Below are 19964 nucleotides of genomic sequence, written 5' to 3'. Positions count from 1 at the left end.
TAATAGTCTGGTTATCTTTAATGGAGACCATGTGCAAAATTTGGAGCCATAGCCAATAAAATTTGCCATTCTGGGATGGTCTCACAGCACACAATTTGTGCATCAGTATAAAAGGTGTATATCTTGTTAAGTCTTATCCCAGATAATTGTACTGCTTGCTTAATGGCCTTTAATAAAATTCTGGCCACAAGCACTTGGTAAGGAGTAAGGCTTTGTTCTGGTTGTGCTGGGAGATTCACCCACTCTATCACGCTTTCTTCTTGATGAAGGACTGCTATGGGTGCCTCGTGTGGAGCAAAAACTGATATTTCCAAGGGTTTTTGAGTGACTCTTTCAACTACATTGGATAAAGCCAGTTCAACTTCTCTCAAAGCCTCTTGAACTTCTTTTGTAAACTGGTGTGGTGAATTTAAAGCACTGTCTCTCCTTAAAATATCATATAATGGTTACAACTGATTGGTAGTTAAGCCTAACACTGGTCGCATCCATTGGATATCTCCTATTAATTTGTGAAAATCATTTAAGGTGTTTAGCTTCTCTGTTCTTAAGGACAGTTTTTGTACTGTAAGCACTTTAGAATATACTTTATATCCTAAATATTGAAAAGGAGCATGTCTTTGAATTTTTTTCTGGAGCTATGTACAATTTGTAGTTCCTTAGTGTTTCTATGGTCTTTTGTAGACATGCTTCTAGCATTTGTTCCTCAGGTGCACATCCCAATATATCATCCATATAATGTAATAACATAACTTTTGGAAATGCTTTTCTTACTGGAGTAAGAGCATCAGCAACATACATTTGACACATAGTAGGGCTGTTTTTCATTCCCTGTGGCAAAACTGTCCATTCACATTTTTTATAAGGCTCAGCTAAGTTAACACTGGGCACTGAAAAGGCAAATCTTTTTATATCCTCCTAATCTAGAGGGATAGAATAGAAACAATCCTTAATGTTTATAACCCAAAGACGCCATTCTCTAGGCAATTGAATAAGAGATGGAAGCCCAGGCTGAAGAGTTCCCATAGTTTCCATCTGTTCATTTACCTTTCTTAAATCAGTCAACATCCTCCATTTTCCAGATTTCTTTCTTACAACAAATTCTGGGGAATTCCAAGGACTTAGAGAAGGTTGTAAGTGTCCTCAGTCGCTTGCTCCTATACTATATCTAATAAGGCCTAAATTTATTGCTACCTAAGGGCCACTGTTCTATCCACACTAGTGTATCAGTTTTCCATTGGATAAGAACAGGTGAAAGTGTTGGCAGGCCTTCAACAGCAGCCCTGCCTAAAAAACTGAGGTACTCATTTTTAATCCTAATTGTTGTAAAATATCTCTTCCCCACAGATTGATGGGGATTTTTTCAACTATAAAAGGAGTAAAAACTCCTGTTTCATGTTCAAAAATCCATCTCAAAGGGGTAGCACTAACTTTAGCTGCTATTGATCCTCCTACACCAGACATGTAGGTGTTTGCCTTAATCTTTGGCCAGTGACTGAGCCAGTTGGGACCTCTAATGACTGTACAATCTGCACCCGTGTCTACCAATCCTACCAATGCCATTTATATAGATAGTGAGCATAGGTTGGTCAGCTGCTTGGAGTTAGAATCTAGGCAACTATCACCAGATTGCTTATTAGGAGTCTGTACTAGTAAACCTGATGCTACTACTTCTTCTGGGTGATAAGTCACACATTGTCTACCTGTATTAGTGACTGGGATGTTATCTACACATTCCCCAGTTTCCAGCATCAGTGTGTGTATGGATACTCTCAGGAGGTGAAATGGTCAAGTCTACTGTGCCTGGAGGCAAGGGATCCATAGGTTGGAGAGGAACGGATGTCACCTCTCCAGGGGTATTTCAATTGTCCCAGCTGCATACAACTCTATTCTCCCCAATTGTAATCCCTTTCTTCCATCAAATTGCTTCCTGGCTGATTGGTCATATCTGGGTACTGGACTTCTAGGCACTCTTTGAGTATAGCATCAGCTACCTTCATGCCCCAAATATTTTTTTTTGGGCCCTGGGGCTGGACCCCTCATCCCATTTCCCTGAATCAATCTACATTCTGAGGTCCAATGGAAGCCTCTGTTGCATTTTGGACATGGGGTTTTGGGTCTTATTCTCCCACCCTGTTTTCTCATTCTGTCTCTATGCCAACATTGAGCTTTCACATGCCCTACTTTACCACATTGAAAGCATTGACAAGTCTCTCTGAAAGTCCCTTGCCAAAAGGAACTCTGTCTTCCCATGTTGAGATTTTGGGAAGTCTGCATCATAGCCTGGCTATAAAAGGCATTTGTGCCCACTGTTGCACAGCATCTTATGATCTCCTCTAAAGGAGCATCCTTGTGTAGTCTTAGTATAATTCTTCTACAAATCTCATTAGCGTTTTCTTTAGCAAGTTGCCTTATCATAATGTCTGTTACATCACTTTCACCATTAGTACGTACGATAGCTGTCTGCAGACATCCCACAAAATCAGCAAAGGATTCATTTGGCCCTTGTGTTATTTTTGTGAAGGCTTCACGTTTGTCATTTTTATTGGGGAGCGAAGTCCATGCTTTGATAGCAGCAATTTGCCCAAAAGCTGCTATGGAGTAATTAATCTGTGCTGAAATTTCTGCATAAGAACCTACACCTGTTAGTTGGTCACAGGTGATTGGAGGATTAAGTCCACTTTGACTATTTTGTTGGGCTTGTATCCTCCAGAGCTCACTATATTCAGAAAGCCACAAGTAGTTTTGTCCAGGTTCTAGGCATATCCTTGCTATAGATTTCCAGTCATTAGGGGTCAAGATTTCAAAAGCCAAATTCTGTAGTAACATCTTAACATAAGCTGATGTAGCCCCATAAAGAGTGCAAGCCTTTTTCAGGTCTTTGAGGATTTCCATATCAAAAGGAGTGTATCTTCTATTTTTTTGACCTGAAGAGTCAAACTCTTGAATCACTGAATACATTTCCATTTGCAAATCATTTAAACTCTGGCATTCTTCCCTGGCTTTAACTACTGCCTTTTGCAATCTAGTCATAGGAGGGGATGAATTCAGGGGGGGAGGTGCTGGTGGTATCACCGCTCCTCCCATTATTACTCCTCCCCCCTCCATCCCGAAGGTAAAGTTGATGGGGGTGTGTCAAGAACCAGTTCCGGTTTAAATGGGGTTGAACTACTTTGTGAGATAGAGAATCACCACGCCCTTCACCACACCCTTCATCCTCACTTAATTCCCCATGCCCTCTGTTAATTCTGCCTTTGTCCTCCTCATTTTTTTTCACATTTCCTCATCTGGCCATTTTTAGAATTTTCCTTTTTTCTATAACTTGCAGGATTCTTTAAGGCCAATTGTATTATGTTGTATGTATAGAATGTCTTCTTGGAAATTGAACAAGGATCTTTATCATTGTAGTATTCGCATAATTGCTCTTCTACCAGCTTACAATTATCTAGCCCTAATCTCCTCTTTGTTTAAGAACTAAGGGAATGTACGTTTTAATGTACCCAACAGTCTAGCCATCTGCAACCAAGTTACAATTAATCCTTGTCCCTTGATCAGCTTAAGCATGCTTTCTATAGCACCTGATTGGGGCGGGGGTGGGTGTGGGGCTGGGGTTGGGAGGTGGATCTTTTCCCAATATCTGCCCCATTGTAGCTAGAAAAGGTTCCTAGTTTAGCCCTTAACAAAGTTAAGTTCCCTGTTTGTCTATTTAAATACGTACTTTATTTCCTGTCACCAGAGACTTTTTCAGTGAAGTTAGGGTCCTTGGTTCCCACGCTTGGGCATCAAATGTAACAACCGTGCTAGCAGCCAGGATACCCCAGAATCAGCCAGAGTTGGGATAAGCAAAAGTCCATCTTTATTCTTGGTCTTAGATGCAGGATTGAACAGGATGGAAGCAGAATCTCCCTGATCACCTTCTCCGTTGTCTACCACTGAGAGTATGTCCTTGGGTTGCTTTACTCTACCCACTAGTCCCTCCTACAATCCTCTATACACCAATCATCGAGCCAGCATGGATAGTGGAAAGGACCATTTTCCAAGCATATGCCCATAGAGTATTGTTCAATCAATAATTAGCCTCAAGTGCTCAGCAGTCCTGACCTCAGTGCATTGAATTCAATAGTTTCAGGCCTCTACAATTCTGTACACATATATTGTATCTAGGATATACTATAACATATTTGACATGTATAAGACAGCTTGCCATCTAGGGGAGGGGGTGGAGGGAGGGAAGGGAAAAGTCGGAACAGAAGTGATTGCAAGAAATAATGTAAAAAATTACCCATGCATATGTTCTGTCAATAAAAAATTATAAAAAACCCTAAATCATCTACAATAATAGTTCTAATCTATCCTGTCTTCTTCAGCAGATTTCCCCTTCTATCATCTCCCATCTCATTGATGTCCAATCTCTTCCTGTCTACCTGCTGCTTTTCTATAGTCTACAAACATGTCCATGACTCCCATCCTCAAAAATCCCTCACCTGATCTTTCTACCTCTGTCAGCTATCATCCTTGAACTTTTTGAAAAGCTATCTATAGTTTGTGTCTCTATTTTCCTTTCATTTTTTTGTACCTTTGTATTGATTTTTTTATCTCATTCCATTGAAATTACTCTCTTTAAAGTTAGCAATTATCTTTTAATGACCAAATCCAATGGCCACAGTTCTTATATTTCTCAATTTCTCTGCTTCCTTCAAAAACTGTCAATCATACTCTTCCCCTTTATACTCTTTTCCCCTAGGATTCTGTGATACTCTTTTCTTTTGGTTCTCATCCTACCTACAGGTAGACTGCTTCTGCTTAGTATCCGTTGGTGGATCTTCATCAAGATTGTGACTATTAATGTTCCTAAGTGCTCCATCTTGGACTATCTTCTCTTCTATTTTGTATTCTTTCACTTGGTGATTTCAATAGCTACCATGGGTTCAATTATCATATATATGCAGATGATTTTCAGATCTATCTGCCCAGTCCTAATCAGATATGGATATCAGAACAGAATTTCTTATAAACAATTTGAAACTTGTATGTACTCAAAACTGAACTCATGGTTTTCCCCTGTCTCCTCTTCAATCTCTTTCCTCTTTAGAACTTCCCTATTTCTTTTAAAGACACACTATTATCACCTAGTCTCTTACCTAAGTGTTATTCTTGATTCTTCACTCTCTCTCATTCCTTATATCCCAATGTTGCTAAGTCTTTTCATTTTTATTTTCATAATATTTTTATGACTACACCCCCTCTTCTTACACTATCACTACTTTAGTGCAGGCCCACATCACTTCAGGCCTGGATTATTGCAATTGTTCACAATCTATTCTGTCATTTTCAGTCCTGTTTGCCTCTTCATGACTCCATTTTGGGGGTTTTCTTGGCAAAGATACTGGAGTGGTTTGCCATTTCCTTTCCCAGCTCATTTTACAGATGAGAAAACTGAAGCAAATAGGGGTAAGTGACTTTTCCAGGGTCACACAGCTAGTAAGTGACTGAGGCCAGATTTGACCTCAGATCTTCTTGACTACAGGCCAATTTGACCTTCTTAAGTGCAGATCAATGCATATTACCTCACTAATTCAGTCAATTCTAACAATTTCCTATTACCTCCAGGATCAAATATAAATTTTTTTGTCTGTTTTTTAAAGTGCTTTAAAATTTAGTCCCTTCTACCTTTCTAGTCTTCTTATACCTTACACTCCCCACTTCCATGTATTCTGCAGCCTAGTGACACTGACTTGCTGTTCCTCAATCATGACTTTCATATCCTGTCTCTGAGTTTTTTAACTGGCTGTCCTCTATGCTTGGAATGCTCTCCTTTCTTGCCTCTACTTTCTGACTTCCTTTAGGCCTCACCTGTAATACTACCTTCTGTAAGATTTCCCAATTTCCAATCCCCCTATCTTTTCCAAGTTTTCCTCAAGTGTAAGACTTTCCCTCTGCCATTATCTTCAATTCATTCTGTTCTATGTCATGTTGTCTTCCTTCTACTTCTCTCAAGGAACTTACATGGGCTGTGAGTTCCTTGAAAGCAAGGACTGTTTTGGCTTTGTTTGTCTGTTTTTGTCTTTCTTTATATCCTCAGTCTATACCAATAATTCCTGGAAGATAGTCAATATATAATAAATGATGATTGACTTGATCCAAGAGTGTAATATATAATTTTTCCACCAGGTGGCACTATGTAAAAGCCACCAGTTCAAAAAATATTTTTTAAATAGAATCTATTGTGCCTTGGAGCAGCCTGGAGAAGCTTGGAGAGTACTGCGATGTATATTCAGGTGCCTTCCTGAAAATTACAGTATCCTCACTCAGAAGACAAACTATTTCTTAATCTATTTTCCTTTATACCTCAAGGAGTCTCACATAACCCATCAGATAGTGATGAACCTGTTCCAAGTTCAGTGCATGACACATTTATTAAAATGGCGATTTCTGTGCTTGCTCCTGACATGACTGGCTGGGAGATTTTCAACTTTATGGAAGTTGCCCCCATATGAAGTGTGTGTGTGTGTGTGTGTGTGTGTGAGAGAGAGAGAGAGAGAGAGAGAGAGAGAAAGAGAGACAGACAGACAGACAGACACAGAGACACAGACACAGACACAGAGACAGAAAGAGACTGAGAAACAGAGACACAGAGACAGAGACAGACAGACAGACAGACAGAGACACACACAGAGACAAAGACAGAGACAGAGAGAGGAGGGAGGGAGGGAGGGAGCGGGAGAGAGAGAGAACATTCTGCTCAATCAAATAATAATTAATATTATGATAGATTATGATAGTTAGAAAGACAAAAAGGAAACAGTCCATTCCCTCAAAGAACTTACATTTTTCTCTGGAAAGAAAACATGTATACATATAAATGAATACAAAATATGTATGTACAAAGTCAATACAAATGCTCAAGAAGCATTTATTACATCCTTTTTTATGTGCCAGGTGCTATGCTAAACTCAGGGAATACAAAAAAGGGAAATATATCTCCTACCCTTGAGGAGTTTACAGTTTAATGGTGGAGACAACATACAAGCAATTATGTACAAACAATATGTTTACAATGTAACTTTAAAGTCATCTCAGAAGAAAAGTGCTAACATTAAGGGAAGAGAGTAAGGGGTCTGGGAAAGGCTTCTTGTAGAAGGTGGGACTTTATCTAGGACTTGAAAGAAGTTGGGGAACAGAGATGAGGAGGGAGAGCAATTGAAGTACGGGAGACCATAAATGAATATACATAGAATCAGAAGGATAGATTTTCTTGTTCAAGGAACAGACAAAGAATCCAGTGCTACTGGATCATAAGTATATGCAAAGTGTAAGAAATCTGGAAAAGTTAGAGGAAAACATTTTTAAAAAAAACCAAACGGAAGAGTTAATATTTGATCCCAGAAGTAACAGAGAACAGAGAGACTAGAGCTTTATTGAGTGTGTGTGTGTGTGTGTGTGTGTGTGTATGAGCACGCACATGTATGAGACACACACAGACACAAACATTCAGACAGAAACAAAAACAGACACAGAGACACACACAAAGATAGACAGAAAGAAAGACACAGAGAGACAGAAAGACAGAGACACAGAGAGACAGAGACAAAGAGAAAGACACACATAGACAGAGACAGAGTAAGACAGAGATATTTCTTTTTTACCCTTTCCCTTTTTATCTCTATATTTCCCTTGGTGATCTCATTTGCTCCCAGGATTTCATCCATCATCCTTTTGCATCGAGGAGAACATTTGACTTCAGATAGTCTTGTCAGTGAGCATGAAGGAGCCTCTAGTCTCAGGCCCCTCTCACCTGGTTGCCCTTTTGGGACTAAATCTTGTCTTGATTCCTCTCCTTTGTTTTTCCTCAGAAGACCAATAGGCCCCGGTTGTGACCAGTCATTCCTAGGAAACTGGGAGAGTAGAGACTCTTGTATTGTGGCAAGAACACTAGAAGAGGAAACAGGAAACTTGGGTTCAAATGTGCCTTCTACTCCTTATCTACTGGTACCTAAGGGTCTGTTAAGGTCTCTGCACATCAGTTTTCTCATCTATAGGACTAGTATAAAAATTTGTACTACTTACCTCCTCAGGCCATTGTGAGGGAGCCTTGGAACTTAACCATGGTAGAGAGGGGAGAGGGGATATTTGAGGAGCTAGAAACTGGTGGTGATATTTGTGTGTGTGAGGTGGGGGAGGGTGTCTTCACCCTGAGAAGCTAAAGAGAAACACAGAAATTTTAAACAGATTAACCTTAAGTGCTGGGAGGGTAATAGCCAGTCTTCTTGTCCTTTTCCTTGTTGACTTAAGCTTGGGCCTGGACTAAAGGTGACTCAGGCTCCTTTGTAGGGCTCAAAGTCTGAGAGGTCCTAGCTCAAGGCAACACAAAGCTTGGCAAGAAGGATGCTGTGGGTGCTGGTGGGATGAACGTGAGGGAGAATCTCTCTGGCTGCAAGGGATAATTGCTAATTAAAAAAAACAGAAACAAACCGACAGTACCCTAATCCTAATGAGGACAGTTCTCTGGTTAAGTACATGACCAGAAGGGTGAACTTGTTAAAAAACAAAAGGAAACAAATCTCTTTCCTGTATCCCAGCCAATGGGCCGGAGCAGAGCTAGCTGGGACAGGATCTGATCTATTGCTGGATGACTGAGTTTCATAGACAATGGCTCACTGGGGGGAGGAAGGGAAGGGCCATACTTGGCTACCCACGTCTGTATCATTAATGAGTTTGCATTATGGAGTACATCTGCCCTCAGGCCCCACACCTGAACACTCCTTTGGACCTGGTTCCTATGTTACCTCCTCTTGGGGTTTGGCATTAGGGCGGCTCTACTCCTTTCAGGCTTATGTGAAGCTTCTCAGAGACTGTTCTGAGAGGCAAACAGCTTGAAAGCAAATCCCCAGAATTTGGAAGGGGTGCCTGCTGCTGACTCCCTAGTGGGATGCATGGATTTCCCCCTGCTTTCTATGTAAGGGCTGATGAAGTCAGAGGATGAAGAAGAAGGGGACCTGGGAAGGAAGAGACACTGAGGTCTTATGGTCTTTCCTTTTATGTACTAGATTTGAGTGTTTCTCTAAAAATAGAAACAGAGAAAACCAATAATTGGATTTTAAAAACTTGGGCAGCAGACAACTTAATCTTTTAAAATCAGCCTGTAAAATAATGATGTACTTTAAAAAATATTTTTAAAATTCTGAATTTAAACACAAAAAGAAGCATTTTTATAAACACACAAGAACACAGAAGAGAAATGTATATAAAACAGAGAACCTCTTTTTCATTGTGTCTTTTAAATATATATGCATATATATGTAATAAATTCTACTGATTACTTTCAAAGCTATTCTATCTCTCTCTTTGTTTCTCTCTTTTTCTCTTCCTCTCTCTCTGTCACTCTCTCTGTCTCTGTCTCTGTATTTCTCTATCTCTGTCTCTCTTTCTCCCTTCTGTCTCTTTGTTTTGTCTCTTTCTCTGTGTCTCTCTCTTATCTTTCTTTCTTCCTCCCCCTTTCTTCACTGTCTCCCTGTCTCTGTCTCCCTCTTCCTCCTGTCCTCTGTTTTTCTGTGTTGTTTCTGCTTTTCTCTGTCTCTGTTTTTCTATCACTCTCTGTGTTTTTGCTTCTGCCTCTGCCTCTATCTCTGCATGTTTCTATTTGTCTCTGTCACTCCCTCTATTTCTGTCTCTTTCTTCCTCCTCTTTTCTTCTTTCTCTGTCTTTCTGTTTCTCTCTCTCCCTTTCTATCTGTGATCCTGTCTCTTTTTTCCTCTTCTCCTTTCTTTTCTCTCTCCCTCTCTCTCTTCCTCTTTTTCTCTCTGTCTCCCTCTGTCTCTCTTCGTCTCTCTGTCTCTGTCTGTCTTTCTCTCTCTGTGTCTCTGTTTCTCACTGCCTCTGTATGGTGTCTCTATAACTCTTGCTCTATCTCTCTCTCTCTTCTCCTTTCTTCTCTTTTTTTGTCTCGTCTCTCTTATTCAGCTGTTTCTGTCACTCTCTGTTTCTTTGTCACTCTTTCTCTGTTTTTTTTGTCTTTCTCTGTGTCTGCCTCTCTGACTTTCTTCCTCCCTCTTTTTTCTCTTTCTCTGTTTTTGTCTGTCTGTCTATGTCTCTTCCCTTTGTCTCTCTCTTAATCTCTATCTCTCTGTCGCCCTGTCTCTTTCTCTCTTCCTCCTTTCCTTCCTCTTTCTGTCACTGTATCTGTCTCTCTCCCCCTTTCTTCTCTGTCTCCCCATGTCTTTTTCACTGTCTCTGTCTCTCTGTCTCTCTCTGTATCTCTGTTTCTCTGTCTCTCTCTCTTTCTCTCTCTTCCTTTCTCTTTGCTCTCATCTTCTTCCATTGTGTAAGGCCTGGAACAATCCACAGTAAGCTGGTCCTGGCTAGTTACCATCATGGAGCCAACTCAGAATCTTCCTCCAGCCCTAAGTGCAGACATTGGGAATGAGGAACTGAAAGAAAGTGGGGCTTTCTTTGGTTATATCTCTGGTGGCAGAGAGCCAGATAGTGGCTAAGACAGAAAGATGCACTGGTTTTCAGTCTTTAGAAATGAAAGGATCATAATGATGACAGATCTTGACCTGATCTTATTTTACAAGTGAGGAAGACTCTGAGAGCCAGAGGTTAAAACAGTTTGATCTAAGTCACACATATAATGAACAAAAGAGATAAGATTTGAACCTGGTTCTTTTGACTCTAAAAGCAATGCTCTTTTCTCATCCAGTGAGAGTTTATTAAGCTCAGGGCTCCCTTTAAGCCCAGAGATGTGGGAAGAGGAGCTCCTTCGGACCTAATAGCTAATAGCTATCTGGGTGAAAAAAAAGTAACAAAAAATGAAGACTCATGGATATTGATGAACAGAGATGAAAGAACAGGCTGGAGATTTCCCTATCGCCACCACGTGGTGTAGTGGGCTGAGAAAACTGGGAAGGTGCTATTAGTCCTCCCTTTTACATAGCCCAGTTCTTGGATAGCCAGAAGGGATATAGCTCCTGTTGCTGTGAAGCTTTTCTTCCTGTGACAGACAGCCTAGCCTCTCTGCTCTCTACTCTGGACCCTGAGACTTTGCAATTCTAAAACCAGTCTCAGTGCCTCCATCTGTGCAGGGTAGGAGCTCAGATTCACAATGCATTTTATGGGAAACTTTTAAAGCTCTTTAGCTAAAGGCAGTTAAGTAAATCAGGCTCCAAGTGATGTCTGAAATAGTTGACAAAGGTCCAGGGGAGGGAATGGTTTTAATTGAGCAAATCCACTTTCATGCCTGCCAGACCCAATTGGTTCATACCTGCCTACAGGCTGCCTATCCTCCCATAGCTGGAGTCAGGAGTGTTTTATTAATACTTTCTTTTAATGTGGAGTTGGTTCCAGGAGTGGTGTCCCTAAGGTGGGGGATCAGAAAGTAGTCTGATCCAGTAATGACTGACCTGAGGTTAAAACTCGCCCCAGTTTACCTGTTAAATTCTGAATGAGAACAGCTAGGATTTCAGAGGATAAATGGATGGTTGGACCACAAACACTTATCCATCTTTCCCACTGCATTTTTCTTCATCAGAGACTTATAGGATTCAGAAATAGCTTGTGAGTCCACAGAGCATGAGGAAGGAGAAGAAGGGAGGAAGGCACCATCTCTCACATGCAGCCTCAGGGCTGAGAGAGCCTTTCACTTCTGGGCAGATTTTGAATTTGTTAGTCAAACTAAACTTTTACCAATCCAATAATGGGCATTTATGAACCTGAGGGCTGTTGTGTTGTGAGGGCTGTTGTCCACATGTAGCAATGGGGGTGTCATTGTGTGACTCAAAAGGAAGCAGAATAGGCATCTCTAGCCCTTCTCCCCCCACCCTTCTCCAAGGGAGATTAATTACTGCCAGGCAGGGAAGAAGGAAGTTGGGGACCAGAAGCTGACTGCTTACTCTTTTCAAAAAGAGGTCAGTCTAAAAGTACATGTATGTGTTCTTTTAAATATTATTAGTCTAAGGGATATAATTTCATGTTAACTTCTGATCTTTTTTTTCATTACCTGGGGGGAAAAGAGGACTCCAATTTTTATTTTCAAAGATTGACAAAGAGAATTTCCAACAAATACCAGTTCCACAATGAACACACATAGGAATTCTCAAAGAAACTAATCTATCCAATTCAATAGCAAAACAGATATCAAAAGTATTATCTCTTAGAGAACATATACCAGACAATAGAGTGAAGCAGCACTCAAACTCAGCTCATCTGAGAAAGCGGTCCAGATTTTACCCTAGGGGAAACCCCTGGAAAGTTCTAGTATAGCAAGCTAGGAATAAGGGACTTGAGGAAGAATGTTCACTCCTCTCCTATTGGATTCTTCATGGTATTTTCCCTTAGAAGCCTCGAGTGGGATTCAGTAGTGCCTGAAGCCCAAAGAGACTTTGGTGACTAGAGCTCACCTCTCTCTCTGACTCTTGCCAACCTTGCCTTTCCCCTCACATGGATACAAGGCTTTGCTCTCTACCAGTGAAGTAAAAGCCCTACACCAATGGCTTTGGGATTAAGGTTACATGTGTTTTAAGCTTTTCAGGATTCTTTAAATGATCATATTTGATTCTTATAACAATCTTATGAATTAAGTGCTACAGTTACTATTATCTCTATTTTACAGATAAAGAAACTGAGACTGAGAAAGATTAAGTCACTTAGAAGAGTCCTTTCCTTCACATGATCTTTTTGGATCTTCCCAACAGCCTTGCAAAAGACACAGGGATTATTATCTCCATATTACAAATGGGGAAACTGAGGCATAGAAGAAAGAAAGTTACTTTCTGCAAGTCAGAGTGAGAAAACAATGAGTTCATGACAGAGCCATACCTAAAATCCAAATCTCCTGATTTGACTTTGGGGATCAATTTGTTATATTATTTGACCAATGGAAACAGGGAGATATTGGGAATGCTGTTTTCTAACCATCATCTGGAAGGAGCACCTGTGCTTTTGCAGTTGAACTCTCTCTCTCTCTTTCTCCAGGGACTAATTATATGACTTGTGAATTGCTCAAGCCTCTCACTGCTCTTCTTTTTTCCCATTTTTCCTCTTCCAGGGCTTGCTCGCCTTTGATTAGCTTCATTGTTGCCTAATGCATTTCCCTGGAGAAACTAGCACACTACAGACACCTGGGGTGGGGCCAGAGGGAGGTTTCTAAGGTGACAAAAGGAAATGAGACTTAGGTCAGGTTCCTCTGTGACTGGACATGAACAAAATATTAGTGGGGGAAGAAGCAGAAAACATTTGGAACAAATTAGACTCATAATTTCTGTAAACTTCAATTATTCACGCTCTTTTGCTAAATACAGTATTCAGTATAGACTACTGTCTCTGCCATTTATTTTACTATAAAGTTAGAGATTGCTAAGCCTGTTTACCACAAGCTCCCCCTGTTTTAATAATTGTATGACAGCGAGGATAGAGAGAAGTTTGAACAGTATGAATCTTTTTACCCTGAAATTTCCAGGGTTTTAAAAATAGAATAAATCTAGGATTTTCACATCCTTACTACCTAGTATGTCGTCTTTGAGGAGATTATGCTGGTAAACTGATCACTATGTGGTCTATGAATTTTTATGGGGAAGCAGAACTCCAAGGATGGAAGGTCACGGATAGCTTATTAATGCATTGTAGGAAAGAATACCTACATCAGTTACATTACAGATTTTTAGAGCATTGGAACTAGAATAACAACTCTAAGGAAGGAGCTGCTCTTTTCTGTTGTGTAGTATTTTGAAAAAAGCATGGGATTTGAAGTCAAAGAATCTCAGTTCAAAATCCATCCCTTCCAATTAATATTGATGTAATTCTGGGCAAGTCATAATGTTGAGGTCTAGCTTTGGGGTACCTAAATGAAATTAGGGTTAAGGTCTAGTGGCAGGTTTGGGGCACAGGTTCAGCGCAAGGGGGTCTAGTGGCGGCGCGAGTTCCCAATAAAAACATTTATTGGCCCGGAGAGCTAGATTGATAAAAGAGGTTTATTATTGGATAAGCAAAGTTAAAGTATAGGCGAAGGTAGAGATAAGGAGGGCACTGGACAGAGGGTCCAGTGATCAGAGGGTCCTCACATGGTAGCCATGTTTGGAATCTCTGCAAAGAGGGGTTCCCAGCGTGGCCTTTTTATAATAGGAGACTTAGCTCGAGGGGCTTTCGGGTGTAGCCCCAAAATTGGCTCACATCCGGGTGGGGCTGGGGACAGGTCAGATCTTCTATTGGAATTCAAAGGGACCGGGATTTGTGAGTTAAAGGGCAATTTACATTATTAACTAGGAGAGGGTGGGAATCTAGAAAGGAATCTTTCCCGCATGAATAACCTCTCCTGGTCCCAGTGTTTTCATCGTAAAATCTAGGGGTCAGACTCAATGGCTCTTCCAGGTCTAAATCTATAGTTCTGAAAAGGAGTAAAATTTTATCTTCTAGGGTTATTGTAGGAAAAAGGTCTTTATCAATCATAAAATGCCAAAGAAATGTGAGTCATCTTATTATAGACAAAGTAGAAGAGAAGATCAGTGAAGATGAAGATAATAGTGATTTTATAAATTGTTCTTGTTGGTTCTCAAGGAGGACGAATGACATCAGGAAGGTGATGTCTTGACTTGAAAGTGAATTAGATTTAAGTGAGGGAGGGATGTGCAAAATCATCAGCCTCATTCTTTCCTCTAGCACCATCTGGGTCCAATGGCAAGATATAGATTGGGATGACTGGAGATGGCCCTAGTTACAGTATGAGACGTTGGCCTTTTTAAAGCCTTTCTTAAGTCTCAATATGTCTAAGGCACTGCCCTTTTGGTGATTAAGACCAGGTAAGAAATGAGGTAAAAATAGCCTCTTTTATCTACCAAAATAATAATAATAATAATAATAAATTTGGTAGGGGAAGACCTTCAGGGTTTCTGGCCAAAACAGAAAAAAATTTTGCTTTTTACAGTCATTCTGAGCCATCAAAACTCAAACAATGATCAAGTGAGGCTTGGGCTGGACAATCAGTGAGAGCTAGAGTGATTTGGGTTTAAGGCATAGTCAATTAGCTCCATTTGAGTCACAATTGGATTTATTCAAATTTGGTTTTCTGCTGCTGTTTTTTTCAAATCATAAATGAAACTACATGAGACAATAGAATTAATTGCTCCAGGTTTTTTTTTTTTTTAAAAGATACAATAAATAAGTAAAGAAGAGGGGGAAAAGTCTAGCCCATAAACCCCCAAACTGCAAGGTTTCAGCAATAAAAATTCAGCAAAAAAATTTATATTCCTTTGGACAGAGCAGCTGCTGATAAAGATACGGTTTCCTATGTTGGGCTTTATGAAGAGATTAAATGAAGTGGTCTGGGTTACATATAGATATATATGTGTGTATGTATATATAATATGTATGTACATATATATACAACCAAAGAATCACTAAACTTCCAAATTTCTTTCTACTATGTGACTTCCCTTAAATTATTTTCATTCTTCAAGGCTCAACTACATTTTTAATGAAACCTTCTCAGGCTGTACCAGACTTCATGAGCTCCCCCTTTTCTTAACTCTCTTGTCTCTACTGGTCCATATCTTAGCTGTCTGAGCCTTTTTTCTCCAGGGTCAATCATCTGACTGGGGCCAAGGTTGAGTCTTCCTTGTATTCTCCACAGCATTCAGCACAAGAATAGGCAAGCAGTGACTAGGCAAGCAGTGACTTTATCTGCTAAATCTGATGGCCTTCTTTCCATCTCATCATTCTTGACTTCCATTCAGTTTTTGACTCTGTCAGTCATCTCCTTCTGGATTCTCTCTAGATTTTATGGATCCTGTACTTCCTTAGTTTGCCTGTTACTGAATGTTCCTTTCCAAGGTCCTTTCCCACTAATGTTAAGCCTTCCCCAAAGTTCTATGCTGCTCCCTCTTTTCTTTTCCCTCTATATTCTCTTGTTTGGTGATTTCATTAGGTCTCAGATAATTAGTTATCAACTCTAGACAGATCCTTCTAAGAACTATTTATCCAAACCTCACCTCAATGTAGAGGTAGTCTTACCTTATTAACTGACATCTCAAACAATATGTCTCATAAGTATCTCAAAGTCAGAATATTCATTACAGAATTCATTATTTTCTCTCCCAAATCTTCCTCTCTTCCAACATTCCCTATTGCTATAAAGAATATCACCTTTTCCCAACACCCCAGACTTGAAACCTCAATATCATTCTCAATTCCCCTCTCACCCATACCGCATATCCATTCTGTTGCTAAATCTTGTCATTTCTACCTTTACAATAGCTTTCATACATGATCCCTTTTCTTCATTCATGTTGTTGCCACCTTAATAGTCTTTGTCACCCTACACTTAGATTATTTCTTTCTAATTTGTATTATTGCCTGAAGGCTCTTCCCATTAATTCATCCTCCACTCAGTTGCCAAAGTGATTTTTCTAAAAGCAGGTCTAACTAAGTAACTCCTCCTCCACCCCCACCTTAAACTCTAAGACTCACTATCAGGATCAAGTATAAAATATCATAATATTATATTATATTATCACAACAAATATAATAATATAATATCAGATCAAATATATAACCTTCTGGTTAGCAATAAAAATTCTTTCCAAATTGGATCCTTTTTACCTTTCTAGTTTTATACTTTGTTCCAAGGCTGCCCACCATGGGGTGCCTTCGTCAGAGAAGATGCTGTGCTCTATTAGCAAAACAGAATCAAATTAGCTCAGAAGAAACCAAAGATACACAAAATTAGAGAATCCACCCAAAATGTTCATAGCATTCCAAGCTTATATTCAGCCTTTGTTAGACACACTAACTTGATTCTAACATAATAATGTCATTTTAGTCCCCTCTAAGAATGAAGGACAGCAATCAGCCATGATCAATGACAGTGGTTTTATTTTTTGTTTTGGGGGAGTTTTTTGAGAGGGCCATCATAGTTAAGTGACTTGCCTAGGGTCAAGTATCTGAGGCCAGATTTGAGGTCCTTCTTACTTCAGAGCTGGTGCTCTATTTCCTGTGTCACCTAACTGCCCAGCATTAGTCTTCTTGTTGATCAGCCCCTCAAAAACATTAAGTTTTCACTAAGGGTCAGGCATTGTATTACTCTTTGGGGATACAAAAAAAGTCAAAACAATCCTTCTCCAAGCACACAGTTATGTACAAGCAAAAAATATCTGAGGTTATTTTCAGGTAATCTCACAGGAAAGACACTCAGATGCAGGAGAACTTATAGAAGGTGAAATTTTAGCTGAGGCTTGAAGGAAACCAGGGAGGCCAGAAGGAAGAGGTGAGGAAGGAGAGGATGTCAGGAACAGGAACCCATGAGTAGAAATATACACAGAATCAGGAGATGATATTTCTTGTTCAAAGAACAGCAAGGAGATCAGTATCACTGGAGAGTAAAGTACAAGTAGATTAGAAGGATGGGCAGGGAGGTGGCCCCATAGTGCATAAACTGGCAAATCAATTAACCCTGTTTTGCCTCAGTTTTCTCATCTGTAAAATGAGCTGGAGAAGAAAATGGGAAACCACTCTAGTTTCTTATCCAAGAAAGCCCCAAATGGGACTCAACAACAACAAAAGACTGGAAAAATAGAAACGGGCCAGGTTAGTTAAGGTTTTTAAAAACCAAACAGATGATTTAGTGTTTGATAGTGGAGGCAAGGAAGAGCCACTGGAGTTTCCTGAGTAGGGTGGTGAGTAAAGGTAGCTGAATTGGAACACAGACTGGAGTGGGAGAAGACTTGTGGCAGGGAGGACAAGCAGCAAGCTGTTGCCACAGTCCAGCAGTGCAATGGTGTGGGTCTCCAGAACGGTCTCAGTGTCACTAGAGAGAAGGTGCAAATACGTTCTGAGATTTTGAACTGCATGTGTCTTATTTGTACAATTATTTGCATGTTATCTCCCCAGTGAGATGTGAGATTCCTGAAGGCAAGAGCCATGTTTTTGCCTTTCTTTGCATCTCTGGTGCGTCTAGAACATGCTAAGTGCTTAATACTGACTGACACAAGAGGGAGACATCACTTGGTCCTCTGTGGGCTGATCCTGATTCACAGTTGTATATTAGGGGAGTCGCATTATCCAAGCAATCTTTTCTTCTAGATTGTTCCTTTCACGTGGGGCATGTGCCAGGAAACAAAGTAAAAGGATCTGAAATGCCCCTACTTCCATTATCCTGCCAAAGTGAATGAGATCACGCTCCATCCTTTATTATGAGCTTTATTATGAGCAGAAACTGCAAGCAGGATGTAGAAAACCTTGAGATAATTTCACCTCTGGACATGTCCTGGAAAAAGCTGCCAATTCACATCATAGAGGCAGTAAATGTATCAATTGCTCAAAACCAAACAAGTTTTTAAAACAGTCCTGAGATAATCAGGTGGAAAATCTGATTTTCGAGAACTTATTTCTAAAGAAAGCCCTGCTGTGTTCAACCCTCTTTAGACATACTGCTCCAATTCTTTTTGACAACACAGCTGAGTCCCTGCCCAGGAGCCCACAGGCTGATTTATGTCTTAATAATATGTTATTAAATCACTGGATCCATGAAGCTGTTTATGGGTTTAAGGCGTGCCTCATCAGCAATAACTACAAAAAAAAATATGTGTGTGTGTGTGTGTGTGTGTATATATATTATATATATATATATATATTATATATATATATATATATATATCTTGCACCTATGGCAGGAAACCTGGGGCTTGGGCTGAGGGGAAGAGTCAGAGGGTGTGGTGAGATGGTATGGGGTGGGGTTCTCTGGGCTTGAATTAGAGAAGAAAAAAGAGAAAAAAAGGTATGATCTAGACACAAACTCAATAGATCTTGACACTAGTGGAACCAACTTACTGTTTCCTACTAGACAGCTATAATTCCCCAGGATCTGCCCACAGGAGCCTCTTTAAGCCTATGGGCTCTTCATAAACTCTGAAGAGACAAGGACCATAAAGGTTATAGCCTCCTCATAATTCTTAGAGGAGCCTCTACTTGAAAGGGTCCTTCTTCCTCCCCATGTGGGCTTTGCTTGTTTGAGAAATTATCTTTCAGTACCTCTGCTAACTTTCCCAAGCTACAGGAATTAAAAATCCTGGTTTGGGAAGTCACCAGGAATTTGGGAAAGAGTATTCCAGCTACTTTCCTCAGTTTCTTCTTTTCTGGGGTATCCTAGGAAATGGAGCCTAATCATGAATTAGCCCTACTGTGTTAGTGTTAGTGAAGCCCATGCTATCTTTATCGAGTCTTGTAGCAAACACTACTTCCCTTGCCCAACTCCCATGTCTACAGCTTCCTCCAGAGAAGCCTTGGCTAAACTAGCATAACTTGACAATCAAAAATCATTACATGATACTTTTTCTTAAACAAACTTCAGTGAAACAACAACTTCTCTGGAAAGGAGATTAGACTTGGCCTTGGATTTGGGGGACAAGAGGACCTCATAAGGAAATATAGAAATAATGCTTCCCCATGCTGAGGACTGGAAAACAAATATGTTCTTGTTCCAACGTGGGCCAAGAAGAGATCTTAGCTTTTGACCATTCTCTATGTGACCTGAAGGGCTCAAAGTAGTAGAGCTTTGCTATAAGATGAGCAGGCAAGTGATAGATCTGAAAAGATCATGAAAATAAGACAGTCACCTTATCTGTTCAGCTAGAAACAGAGAAGGAGGAGATGAAGCAGCCACCATTACCGACTTGGGATTTCTTGACATTATATTCTCTCCCGCTGTACTCCATTCCTGAAGATGATAGGAAAGTGCCTAGAAATACTAAATGCCAGTCAGAGGAATAACACTTTTCTGTCCAGTGAAAATATGATTTTCCATAGTGGGCGATGGTCCATTCCCATCAGGCACAGGCCACCATGACTGATTCTTTCTTCCCATTGATGGTTCCGAACAGGATGTGTGGGCTCCTGGCATGGCTCTACAAATGCCTACCATGAGCATCAGGATTTTCCTAGCAAAGCTTTTGCATACTTGGCCCCAGGCCGTGCATGGCCTGGGC

Source organism: Antechinus flavipes, chromosome 2 (genome assembly GCF_016432865.1).
Source record: "Antechinus flavipes isolate AdamAnt ecotype Samford, QLD, Australia chromosome 2, AdamAnt_v2, whole genome shotgun sequence".
Taxonomy (NCBI): domain Eukaryota; kingdom Metazoa; phylum Chordata; class Mammalia; order Dasyuromorphia; family Dasyuridae; genus Antechinus; species Antechinus flavipes.
This window is presented reverse-complemented; position numbering follows the sequence as displayed.